The 12,849-nt window shown below is 39.3% G+C and overlaps 1 long non-coding RNA gene across 2 annotated transcripts in view; it reads left to right on the top strand.

Moving 5' to 3' along the window:
* Positions 1-12,849, top strand: part of LOC143667999 (uncharacterized) — a 43,207-nt gene that overhangs the window by 12,978 nt on the left and 17,380 nt on the right. The window contains exon 3 of one of the 2 annotated variants that reach the window (XR_013168231.1): positions 40-940. The exons of the other annotated variant lie outside the window; for it this stretch is intronic. This is a non-coding gene — a long non-coding RNA (uncharacterized LOC143667999). Of the gene's footprint in view, positions 1-39; positions 941-12,849 lie in introns of those variants that run through there. 2 annotated transcript variants of the gene reach the window in all.

The following is a 12,849-nucleotide window of genomic DNA, read 5'->3' as shown; positions in this document are numbered from 1 at the left end:
ATTTCTAAAGTCTGTTATCTTTTTCATCTTTTAAAACAGATGCTGTATCGGCTAATGCTGACCTTCATAGCTTCAGAACTCTAGCTCTGAGTCTCAGGTGTCACAGAGATACCAGAAGTTCCAGGGAATAACGAGGTTATACACACAGACTCAGCATCTCATAATTTAGAAATAAGAATTACAGCTCAGGAATAGCTGTGACTCTAAGAACCTTTACAATAGGCATTCACCTCATAAACTATGCTTTCAAATTCATTTCTTAGAATTTGCACATTGTAGTTAGTCCATATTAGTGAGGCACTATATCTCTTTTCATTTCTTATTTTCCTCAACATACTGTCCTCAAGATTCACTCACCTAGTTGCGTGTCTCACAATTTCATTCTTTCTCACAGCCACTCAATATACCATTTTAGGTGTACACCACAGTTTGCCCTTAGGTTCCTTAGTGAGTGTACCCTTAGGCCACCTCCATCCAATGCAAATCGTGAATTTGGCTGCCAAAAACACAAGTGTGCAAATGTATATTCGTGTCCCTGCTTTCAGTTCTTCCAAGTATGTATCTAATAACAGGGTTGGAGGATCCTATGACAACCCTATACTTAGCCTTCTGTGGAGCCACCACACTGCCCTCCAGTGGGACTGCACCATTCTACTTCCCTACCAACACTGAATAGATATATCTCTCTCTCCATGTTTTCTCCAGCACTAGTATATTCCCGTTTCTTTTAACTTTTTTATTGTATGTATAACATATATAGAAAGCAAAGAAATAAAAAAGCAATAGTTTTCAAAGCACTCTTCAACAAATAGTTACAGGGCAAATCCCAGAGTTTGTCATGGACTACCATACCATCATCTCAAGATTTTTCCTTCCAGCTGCTCCAGAATTTAGGAGGCTAGAAGGCTTAAATATTTTTATCACCACAATTGACTTTTTTCCTTTCTTTTCTGTGCAAAATAATATATACACAAAAGAGCAATAAATTTCAAAGCACAGCACCACAAGTAGTTGTAGAATGTAATTCAGGGTTTGACATGGTTACAATTCCACAATTTTAGGTTTTTACTTATAGCTGCTCTAAGATACTGGAGACTAAAAGAGGTATCCAATTTAATGATTCAGCAATCATATTCATATGTTAAATCCTATCTTCTCTATATAACTCAATCATTACCTTTGATTTTTCTATCACTCTCTTTAGGGGGGTTTGGGCTATGGCCATTCTAATTTTTTATATTGGAAGGGTCTGTCAATAATATGGGGTAGGGAGATGGAACTTTCTGATGTTCTGGAGAGGCTGGGCCCTCTAGCTTTTATGACTTACTTGGTCCAAGGACCATCTGGAGGTTGTAGGTTTCTGGAAAGTTACTGTAGTGCATGGAACCCTTGTGGAATCTTATATATTGCCCTAGGTGTTCTTTAGGATTGTCTGGAATGGTCCTGGTTGGGGTTTGGCAGGTTATGATGAAGTAGCCAGGTCTAACTGAAACTTGCATAATAGTGATCTCCAGAGAAGTCTCTTAACTCTATTTGAACTCTCTCAGATGCTGATCTTTATTAGTTACACTTCTTTTCCCTCCATTTGGTCAGGATGGAATTGTTGGTCCCACGTACCAGGGACAGACTCATCCCTGGGAGTCATCTCCCATGCCTCCAGGGAGACTTTCACTCCCAGTTCAGAGTATTTGGCGGCCTTGTAAAAAATCAGTTGACCATAGATTTGGTGCTCTATTTCTGTGCTCTCATTTGATCCCATTGGTCAGTGCTTCTATCTTTGTTGCAGTTCCATGCTGTTTTGACCACTGTGGCTTTATAAAGCTTTTAAAGTCAGGGAGTGTTAATCCTCCCCCTTCATTCTTCTGTTTTAGGATGCTTTTAGCTATTCGGGGTTTCTTTCCCTTCCAGATGAATTTGGTAACTAGCTTTTCCAAATCTTCAAAATAGGTTGTTTGAATTTTGATTGGTACTGTGCTGAATCTGTAGATTAGTTTGGGTAGAATTGACATCTTAACTATGTTTAGCCTTCCAATTCATGAGCAGGGAATATCTTTCCAGCTACTTAGATTCCCTTTGATTTATTTTAGCAACGTTTTATAGTTTTCTTTGTACAAGTCCTTTATGTTCCTAGTTAAGTTTATTCCTAAATATTTGATTCTTATAGCTGCTATTTTGAATGGAATTTTTCCTTAACTGACTCCTCAGCTTGATCATTGCTTGTGTATAGAAATGTTGCTGATTTTTGCACATTAATTTTATATCCCACCACCTTGCTGAATTTATTAGCTCAAGTAACTTTGCTGTAGATTTCTCAGCATCTTCCAAGTTTGGTATCATGTCATCTGGAAATAGTGGAAGTTTTAATGCTTCCTTTCCAATTTGTATGCCTTTTATTTCTTTGTACTGTCTGATTTTTCTAGCTAGAACTTCTAGTACAATGTTGAATAATAGTGATGATAGAGGGTATCCTTGTCTAATTCCTGATCTTAGGGGGAAAGCTTTCAGTCTCTCTTCATTGAGTACGATGCTGGCTATCATTTCTTCATATATTCCCTTTATCATATTGAGGAAGTTACCTTTGATTCCTATCTTTTGGAGTGTTTTTATCAGAAAAGGATGTTGAATTTTGTCAAATGCTTTTTCCACATCAATCGAGATGATCATGTATTTTTTTTTCCTTTTTGATGTGTTAATGTGCTGAATTACATTGATTTTCTTGTGTTGAACCATCCTTGCATTCCCGGTATAAACCCCACTTGGTTGTGGTGCATATTCTTTAAATGTGCTGTTAGATTCGATTTGCTAGTATTTCGTTGAGAATTTTTGCATCTGTGTTCATTAGGTAGATTGGCCTGTAGTTTTGCTTTCTTATAGCATCATTACCTGGTTTGTGTATTAAAATATTAGCTCCATAAAATGAATTAGGTAGTGTTCCTTTTTCCTCAATTTTTTTGGAAAAGTTTGAGCAGGATTGGAGTTAGTTCTTTTTGGAATGTTTAATAAAATTCCTCTTTGAAGCCATCTGGCCCTGAGCTTTTCTTTGTAGGGAGATTTTTGATGACTGATTGCATCTCTTTACTTGTGATTGGTTTGTTGAGATAGTCTATTTCTTCCTGAGTCAGTGCAGCTTGTTTGTGTGTCTCCAGGAATTTGTCCATTTCATCTAAGTTGTCTAGTTTGTTGGCATATAGTTTCATAGTATCCTCTTATGATTTCTTTTATTTCTTCAGTGTCTGTGGTAGCATGCCCCTTCTCATTTCTGATTTTGTTTATTTGCATCCTCTGTCTTTTTTCTTTGTCAGTTTTGCTAGTGGCCCATCAATTTTCTCAAAGAACTGACTTTTGGTTTTATTGATCCTTTCTATTGTTCTTTTGTTCTTCCATTCATTTAACTCTGCTTTAATCTTTCTTATTCTCTTCTTCTATTTGCTTTGGGGTTAGTTTGCTATTTGTTCTCAAGTTTTTCCACATGAGCAGTTAAGTTCACAATTTTTGCTCTTTCTTGTTATTTAGTATTAGCATTTTAGGCAATAAATTTCCCTCTCAGCACAGCCTTTGCCACATTCCATAAGTTCTGGTAAGTTCTATTCTCATTTTCATTCATCTCTAAATAGCTACCGATTTCTCTAGCAATTTCTTCTTTGACCTACTGGTTGTTTATGAGTGTGTTATTTAATCTCCATGTATTTGTGAATGTTCTTGTTCTTTGGTGGTTATTGAGATTCAGCTTCACTCCATTGTGATCAGAGAAAGTGCTTTGAATAATTTCAATGTTTTTAAATTTATAAAGACCTGTTTTTTGCCACAACAAAAAAAGATCTATCCTGGATGTATTAGTACATGTTCTCTAGAGAAACAAAATCAATAGAAAATATCCATAAATATAAAATTTATAAAAGTGACTCACGTAAGTGTGGGAACATACAGTCCAAAATCCATAGAGCAGGCTGTGAAGCTGATGACTCCAATGGAATGTCTGGATGAACTCCACAGGAGAAGCTCGCTGGCTAAAGCAGAAAGAGAGAGTGTCTCTTCTGAATCCTCCTTAAAAACCTTCCATTGATTAGATTAAATGTCACTTATTGCAGAAGACACGCCCCTTGGCTGATTACAAATGGAATCAACTGTGGATGCAGCTGATGTGATCATGATTTAATTCTATGAAATGTCCTCATAGCAACAGACAGGCCAGCACTTGCCCAACCAGACAAACGGGTGCCACCACCTGGCCAAGTTGACACATGAACCTGACTATGACACTGGAGAATATGCCATGAGTACTAGAGAAGAATGTATATCCTTTTGTTTCAGGGTGCAATGACCTATATATGTCTGTTAGATCTAATTCATTTATCAAGTTGTTTAATTTCTCTGTTTCCTTGTTGATCTTCTGTCTGGTTCTTCTATCTATCGAAGAAAGTAGTGTATTGAAGTCTCCTACTATTATTATTACAACATCTGTCACTCCCTTTATTTTTGCCAATGTCTGTGTCATATATTTTGGGGCTCTTTGATTGGTAGCATATACATTTATGATCATTACATTTCTTGGTGAATTGTCCCTTTGATTCATATGTAATGTCCTTTTTTATCCTTTATGATATCTTTACATTTAAAGTCTATTTTGTTTGATATTAGTATAGCTACTCCTGCTTTCTTTTGGTTACAACTTGCATGGACAATCTTTTTCCATCCTTTCAATCTGTTTGTATCCTTGTGACTAAAATGAGTCTTTTAATATAGATGGAGTATATTCCTTAATCCATTCTGCCAATCTGCATCTTTTAATTGGTATGTTTAGTCTGTTAACATTCAAAGTTATTACTGAAAATGCCTTTGTTGAATCCATCATCTTATCTTTCTTATTTTATTTGTCAGATCTATATATTCTTTTCCCCCTTTCTATTTTTATCCTTTATATTTCCCTTTCTGGCACTCCTCAGTTCTGTGCCCTTCTCCAGACCTCCCTCTTCTGTCTTTTTATTTTCAACTGGCAGAGCTCCCTTTAGTATTTCTTGTTGGACTGGCCTCTTGTTGAAAAATTCTTTCAGGATTTGTTTGTCTATGAAAAATTTAATCTCTCCTCAGTCTTGAAGGACAATTTGGCTGGGTACAGAATTCTTGGCTGGAAGCCTTTCACTTTCAGGATCTTAAATATATCATATCACTGTTATCTTGTCTCCATGGTGCCAATTGTGTAGTCTGAACTTAGTCTTATTTGGTTTCCCTTATACGTAGTAGATTTTCTTTTGCAGCTTTCAGAGTTTTCTGCTTCTCTTCCACATTTGACAGACTAGTATGTGTCTTGGGGAATGCCTATTTGGATTTTTTCTGTTTGGAATTCATCAGCCTTCTTTGACTTGTATAATTATGTCTCTATAAGGGTTGGGAAGTTTTCCCCCATTATGTCCTCAACTTCTCTTCCTAGCCCTTTACTCCCCTCTTCTTCTTCTGGGACACCAGCAATTCTTACATCTGTGCACTTTGTTTTGCCTATCATTTCCCTGAGATCCAATTCAAATTTTTCTATCTTTTTTTGCCATTTGCTGTTTTGAGTGTTCAAAATTAATATCCTGTCTTCTAGATAGCTTATTCTTTTTTCTGTTTCTCCAAATCTGTTCTCGTGTGTCTCTAGTATGTTTTTTATTTGGTCAACAGAGTCTTTAATCTCTGTGACATCTGCTATTTTTTCTTTTTATTCTTTCAAATTCCAATTTATGCTCTTCTAGTGTCTTCTTGATCTCCTTTATATCATTAGCTATCCAACTCATTATATTTAGTAGATTTATATGAACATCTTTGATTAGTTGTTCCAATATCTGTGTCTCCTCTGGGGTTTTAATTTGGTCATTAGGTTGAGCTATGAATGTCTGCATTGTGATACACTTAGTGATCTTCTATTGTTTCCATCACATGTAATTATCCTGACTGATTTACTTTGGGGGTTGATTTCCTTCAGTAGGATGTAGGGTATGGAGTGCTGCACTACAGTGCAGTGATGTGTTGCAGTGTAGGTATAGGTACAGGTTGGGGATGCTATACTGGTGCTTGTGAATGTGGGTGCCAAGCTACCAGGGAGGATGCAGCTGTGTGGGTGCATAGGGGCACATAACTCTCTGTGCACTGGTCAAGGGTGCACTTTGTGCACATGTGCAGAGCTATGGCAGTGGGTCAGCATTATGAGTCATGGTCTGGGGGTGGATGTGACCTGGCTTTGCAGGTCAGCCCTTTCTCAGAGCTGGGAAACATGACTGAGAGCCAAACGCATCCATGGGTCTTGGAGTGCCATCAACTGATGTTTCTGGAGCTGAAGGACATGATAGAGGGCTGTGTGCATGTGTGGGTCTAGGTGTGCCATAAACTGATATTCTCAAAGCTGAAGGACGTGCGTTGGGGTCAAGTGCATTTATGGGTCTAGGAGTCCCATAAACTGATGCGCAGAACTTGGTGAGGGTAGGCGGAGTGAGGCTGTGCGACACTATGGGCAGGGGCGGGTATAGCCTGGGTATGGAGGTTAGTGCTTGGAGCCTTTATGTGCTGACAGCAGCCTGAAGGGAGGGGGAGGTAGTGTTCGGGAGGGGTGCAGGAGAGGTGGGTTGGGCTGCACTTAGGATGGGGGTTGGGGATAGGTATGTTCGCTGGGGGCTGTTGGGGTGGAGGCACTCAGAACACAGGGAATAGGAGCAGGTGATGGAGTTCGGGTGCATGGTTGTGGGGTGAGTCACAGGTCACAGGGCTTTGCTGATGAGGGTAGTGGAGTCAAGGAACATGGCTTTGCTTACTTCCTATTCCCTGTCTCCCTCTCTGTACACTCCTGCGGGCTCTGCACTTCTGCTTTAGACTCTGGTTCTCTGCTTCTCAGTTCCTCAGCTTTTGCAACCAGGGCTGTCCTATGTGGTGCAGAAGGCTCTCTCAGGTCAGCTGTTCTCCTGAATCGCCACCTCAGTAGCCCTCCCATCCCTTCTCTAACTTTTCCTTGGACCAGAGCTGAACTCGATCTACCCTATTCAGGCATCTTCCCGGAACTCCCTTTCTTCTTTATTTTTGAAGTTTTATTCACACACCATACAATTCATCCTAAGTAAACAAGCAATGCTTCCTTGTATGACCCCATAAATTTGCATTCAACACTACAATCTATATGAGGATATTTCCATGTCTTCTGAAAAGAAAGAAGAGGAAAAAAATGAGGACTGAAAAATAAAAATGAAGTTAAAAGGAGAAATAACAACACCAAGAATCCCATACCTTTCCCTTATATCCCCCTCTTGTTAACATTTAGCTTTGGATATTGCCTTTGTTACATTTAATGAAAGCGTATTACAATGTTTCTGTTAACTATAGATCCTAGTTCGCATTAATTGTAATTTTTCTATATTCTTCCCACTTTCAACACCTTACACTGTTGACATTCATTTGTTCTCTCCCATGTAAAAACATTCTTGTATTTGTACATTTAATCACTATCATTGTCCACTGTAGGTTTCACTAAGTTATACAGTCCCAGGCTGAATCTTCTATCTTTCTTTATAGCGTCATACATGCTTTAGCCTTCCTCTTTCAACCATACTCATCCTCACTTTTGTTCAGTGTGCTTACAATATTGTGCTACCATCAGATAATATTGTGCTATCCATTTCTGGATCTTTACCATCAATACTATTGAAAATTCTACATACTCCTTCAGCATCCAATGCCCAATCTCTATCCTGTTTCTATCTCCTGAAAACCTGTGTTTTCAACTTTAACTTTCAAAGTTTGCTCATTAATGTTAGTACATATTAGTGACACCATGCAGTATTTGTCCTTTTGTTTCTGGCTAATTTCACTCAACATAATGACCTTAAGTTTCATCAATGTTGTTGCTTGTGTCATGACTTTATTTTGATATGTCATATCTTATTTTTTTCTCTTTTTTACCTTTACTGATAGAGTCTTTATTTCTACACTCTTTTCCAGACCTCTCTCTCCTGTTTTTTCCTATCTTCCTGTAGTGTTCCCTTTAATATTTCTTGCAGAGCCACTCTCCTGTTCAAAAGCTCTCTGTGTCTGTTCATCTGAAAATATTTAAAACTCTCCCTCCTTTTTAAGGACAGTTTTGCCAGATATAGAATTCTTTTGGCAGTTTTTTTCTTTCAGTATCTTAAATATGTCATAACACTGCCTTCCATGGTTTCTGCTGAGAAATCCACACATAGCCTTATTAAGCTTTGCTTGTATGTGATGGATCACCTTTCTCCTGCAGCTTTCAGAATTCTATTTGCATTTGTCTTTGACAATCTGATTAGTAAGTGTCTTAGAATAAGTCTATTCAGACCTTCCTGTTTGGGGTTCACTGCAGTCAGTTCTTGGATCTGTAATTTTACGTCTCTCATAAGAGATGGGAAATTTTCAATGGTCATTTCCTCTATTATTATTTCTGTCCTGTTTCCCTTCTCTTCGCCTTCTGGAACACGTTGTCACTTAGTTCCCTGAGGCCTTGCTCATATTTTTCCATTATTTTCCCTATCTGTTACTTTGTGTGTAGTATTTCAGATATCCTGTTTCCTAGTTCACTAATCCTTTCTTCGTCCTCTTCAAATATGCTGCTGTAGGTCTCTATGGTGTTTTTCATTTCTTCTATTGTGCCTTTCATTCCCATAAACTCTTCCATTTGTTTTTTCAAGCTTTTGACTTCTTCTTTATGATTGCTCAATGTCTTCTTTATACCCTTCATATCTTTTGTCATATTTTCCCTTAACTCATTGATTTAGTTTTTTAATTTATTCAATATGTTTGTTTGAACATTAATTAGTTATTTCAACTCCTGTATCTCCTTTAAAGTGTTAGTTTGTTCCTTTGACTGGGTCATATCTTCATTTTTCCTAGTATGATTCGTAATTTTTGCTGGTGTCTAGGCATCTGATTTCCTTGATTAGTTTATTCTGGAGATAGTTTTCTCTCTTTTATGTAGGGTTTTCTCATTGATTAGCTTCGTTCTTTATCCTTTCTTTGGCATTCATTCAGTTCAACTTACTCTAGACCTCTAGCACAGCTTCTGTTTGAGTGGTCAGAATTTTTCAGCTCTTGTTTTTCTGGTTCTTGCTCTGCTTATATGGAGCCTGCTTTTGAGGAAGGTCTCCCCAGATAGGATTGACCCTGATCAGATTTTTCCGGACAAGGCAGGCCCAGTTCTCAGGAGGGAGGTGTAATCAGTACCACATTTCCATGAGGATGAGACGCAGCAGGTTTCTGACTTTCCTGTGAAGCTGCTAGAATCTGTTCTTTTCTTATCCTACTCAGGATTGGTGCTTGTTAGTCCACAGCTCCCCACTGGCATAAAGTGACTCATCTCTGGGAGTCATCTACCATGCCTCCAGGGAGACTTTCATTCCTGGATATCATGCCCCATATAGTGGAGAAGGCAATGATTTCACTTGCAGAGTTTGACTGAGAGAGAGGCCACATCTGAGCAACAAAAGAAATCCTCCAGAAGTGACTCTTAGGGATACCTAGAGGTAGGCTAGGGCAAACAAACTTCTATATGTGAATATATGTTTGTAATATTCATCTATTGCAATGTCTTAGATGAAAAATACTACTGGGTAGAGGGAATCACAGATTAGACCTTAAAGAAGAAAATATAAGTAAACTTAAAGATTTAAGGAAAGAAGCTATCCAAAATGAAACACAGAGAGATAAAAGACTGCAACTATGAACAGATCAGTAGTGCACTGTGATGGTCAGGTTCTGGTGTCAACTTGGCTAAATGATGATGAGTAGTTGTCTGGTCAGGGAAGCACTGGCCTGACTGTTGCTGCAAGGATATCATATGGCTGGTTGATAAACTGGAAGGCTGGTGCATTAGATCATCAGTCAGTTGATTGCATCTGTGGCTGATTACATCTGTGATCAACCAAGGCATGTCTCCCACAATGAGATAATCCAATTTGCTGAAGGCTTTTAAGGAAGAAGAGAGACTTTTCACCACTTCTTCAACCAGCGAGCCTCTGAATGAGTTCATCCAGACCCTTCATTGGAGCTGCCAGCTTCACAGCCTGCCCTGCAGATTTTGGACCCTTCCATTCCCACAGCTGTGTGAGAGTTATAAATAAATCTCATATTTACAGATCTCTCTTGTTGGTTCTGCTTCTCTAGAGAACCCTGACTAAAACAGGTTTGTAGCAGGAGTGGCTCTTAAGCAGCAGAATCTTAAAAATGGGTTTTTACAATTGGTTTTCTACTCTGATTAGATTCAGAGGCACTAATGACACTGTTTCCAATTATCAAGATGGCACTGACAGTCCATGGGGTGAGTTGGCAAGAGAGATATTGAAAATATTACCATTAGATTCTGTTAATTTTATGCTTATATGAGGCTCTGGGTGAGAGTGTTTTTGACACCTTTAAGAAGTTTTGTAGAATTAAGAGATATAATGACGTTGGCTGGTTGTTGGTAGATACACTGGGTACAGTGATGAAGGAAAGGGGTGAACTGAAGTCTTCAAATTTGCAACCTAAGTGTCATAGGAATGATGTAAAAGTTTCCATGTTTACCCTGAAAGAAAATCTTATTTCCTATGTTTGCAGACTTGAGATCTCTGAAAACCAGACACAGAGACTCGTTGTGTGAGTAGCAGATTTACAATGTAAATTAAAATCTCAACTTTACAGGGTGTCTGCTGTTAAAGCAAGGGCTTTGGGGGGTGGGGTGGGGGTGCATGGTCCGGCAATTGGACCCAGATCTCCCACATGGAAGGCGAGCATTCTATCACTGAACCACTCGTGCAGCTAAAGTAACAGGTTTTGTTGTTGTTGTTTTTCAAAGTAAGGGTTTTGATTGGAAAAGAATGGCATCCTGAGACTTGGGATGGGCATATATGGCTTGATAATGATGGCCGTGGGAGGATGGATTCCCTGGAATCTGCTCGCCTTTGCTAGATAGACCTGTAACGGACTGCCCTGAGGAAAGACCTTCTCAACCTCCAGCCTGCCATGAGGAAACAGTTTCCTGGCCTCCAGTCTGTACAGAGGAGTTGGCCAGCCAACCTCCAACCTCCGCTTAATGAGATTAGTCCTTTTATACCTGCTAACCCTGTAACCACCTCCCCTAGGGAAACAGCCCTTACTCCTCTATCTGGTGCAACTAATCCTGTTTCTCCAGATGAAACTACAATGGAAAGCTCTGCGGTATCTGACTTAAAAGACACTTTTATTTCTTTTCATGACCCACCCTCTTTTCTTCAAGATCTATAATTAGACTAAACTTTCAACAGGCCCTGAAAGGTGAAGTGCAAAGTGTGACGTATGAGAAAGTAGCTATACTCCAAAAGAACTGCATGAATTTTCCAATCTATATAGACAGAAATCAAGGGAATATGTGTGGGAATGGCTATTAAGAGTTTAGGATAATAGTGAAAGGAATATAAAGTCAAATCATGCTGAGTTATTGATATGGGCCCACTAAGCAGAAGTTCTGCATTCAAGGCTGTGGCTTGAGGGTTTAGAAAGGACATTGGAAGTTTGTTTTGGTGGTTGGCTGAAATATGGATCACAAGGTGGGTGACATTACTTGAGGCCAAAATGCTAGCACTGCCCTGGTATATGTAGCTGAGGGGATCCAGAGGCTTAGAGAGATTGGAATATTAGAGTGGATTTATCATGGAAGACTTGCTCACACACCCTAGAGGACACATCTTTCACCAGAACTTTGAGAAATAAATTCATTAGACTAGCTGCATCATCCCTGAAAAGATCTGTAGTTGCCCTTCTCTGTAGGTCAGATATGACTGTGGGAACTGCTGTCACAGAGCTGGAATCCTTAAACATAATGGGGATAATTAGATCCCAAGTTGGCAGAAGCCATGTGGTGATAGTTAATCACCATAGACAAGGTGGGCATGACCACCATAATGGACAGCAGACTCAAAGAGACATGTGTCCTTGGCTAGTAGATCACGGGGTACCTAGAAGTAAAATAGATGAGCAGTCTACAAAATTCTTGTTTGAGCTGTATAAGCAGAAGAATTCTAGGTCAAGTGAGCAAAAGTCTAACTTAAATTATAAAAACAGAAAGTCACAGCCCCTTAATCAATTACCAGACTTGAGGCAGTTTATAGACCCAGAGCCCCTTGAATGAGGAAAGGGCCAGGTACCATTGGGGAAAGACCCTTTAACACTGCCCCAAATTTACACTGTTAACCTTCCTCCCAGCCTTTCCCAAGGAGAAAGGGTGACTGTGCATTGGGGAAAAGGAAATGATCAGATATTTTGGATATTATTAGACTGGCTCAGAAGTGACACTAATTCCAAAATACCAAAAACATCATTTTTGTCCACCAGTCAGAGTAGGGGCTTATGGAAGTCAGGTGATCAATGGAGTTTAATTCAGGTCCACTCACAGTGGATCCAGTGAGTCCCTGGCCCCATTCTGTGGTCATTTCCTCAGTTCCAGAATGCATAATTGGAAGAAACATACTCAACAACTGACAGAACCACACATTGGTTCTCTGACCCATGGAGTGAGGGCTATTATGGTAGGAAAAGCCAAGTAGAAGCCACTAGAACTGCCCCTATATAGCAAATAGTGGATTCCTGGAGAATTCCAGAGATTAGTATCACCCTTATGTACTTGAAGGATGCAGGGGTTGTGATTCCCATCACATCCCCATTCAACTATCCTATTTGGCCTTGGAGGGTGACAGTGGATTATCATAAACTCAACCAGGTGGTAACTCCAATTGCAGCTGCTGTTCCAGACGTGGTATCATTGCTTGAGTAAATCAACACATCACCTGGTAACTGGTATGCAGCTATTGATCTGGAAAATGCTTTTTTCTCAGTAGCTGTCAATAAGGACCACCAGACACA

The sequence above is a fragment of the Tamandua tetradactyla genome, chromosome 24 (genome assembly GCF_023851605.1).
Source record: "Tamandua tetradactyla isolate mTamTet1 chromosome 24, mTamTet1.pri, whole genome shotgun sequence".
Classification (NCBI taxonomy): Eukaryota; Metazoa; Chordata; class Mammalia; order Pilosa; family Myrmecophagidae; genus Tamandua; species Tamandua tetradactyla.
Note: the sequence above shows the minus strand (reverse complement) of the source record. Positions and strands in the feature narration are given on the sequence as shown.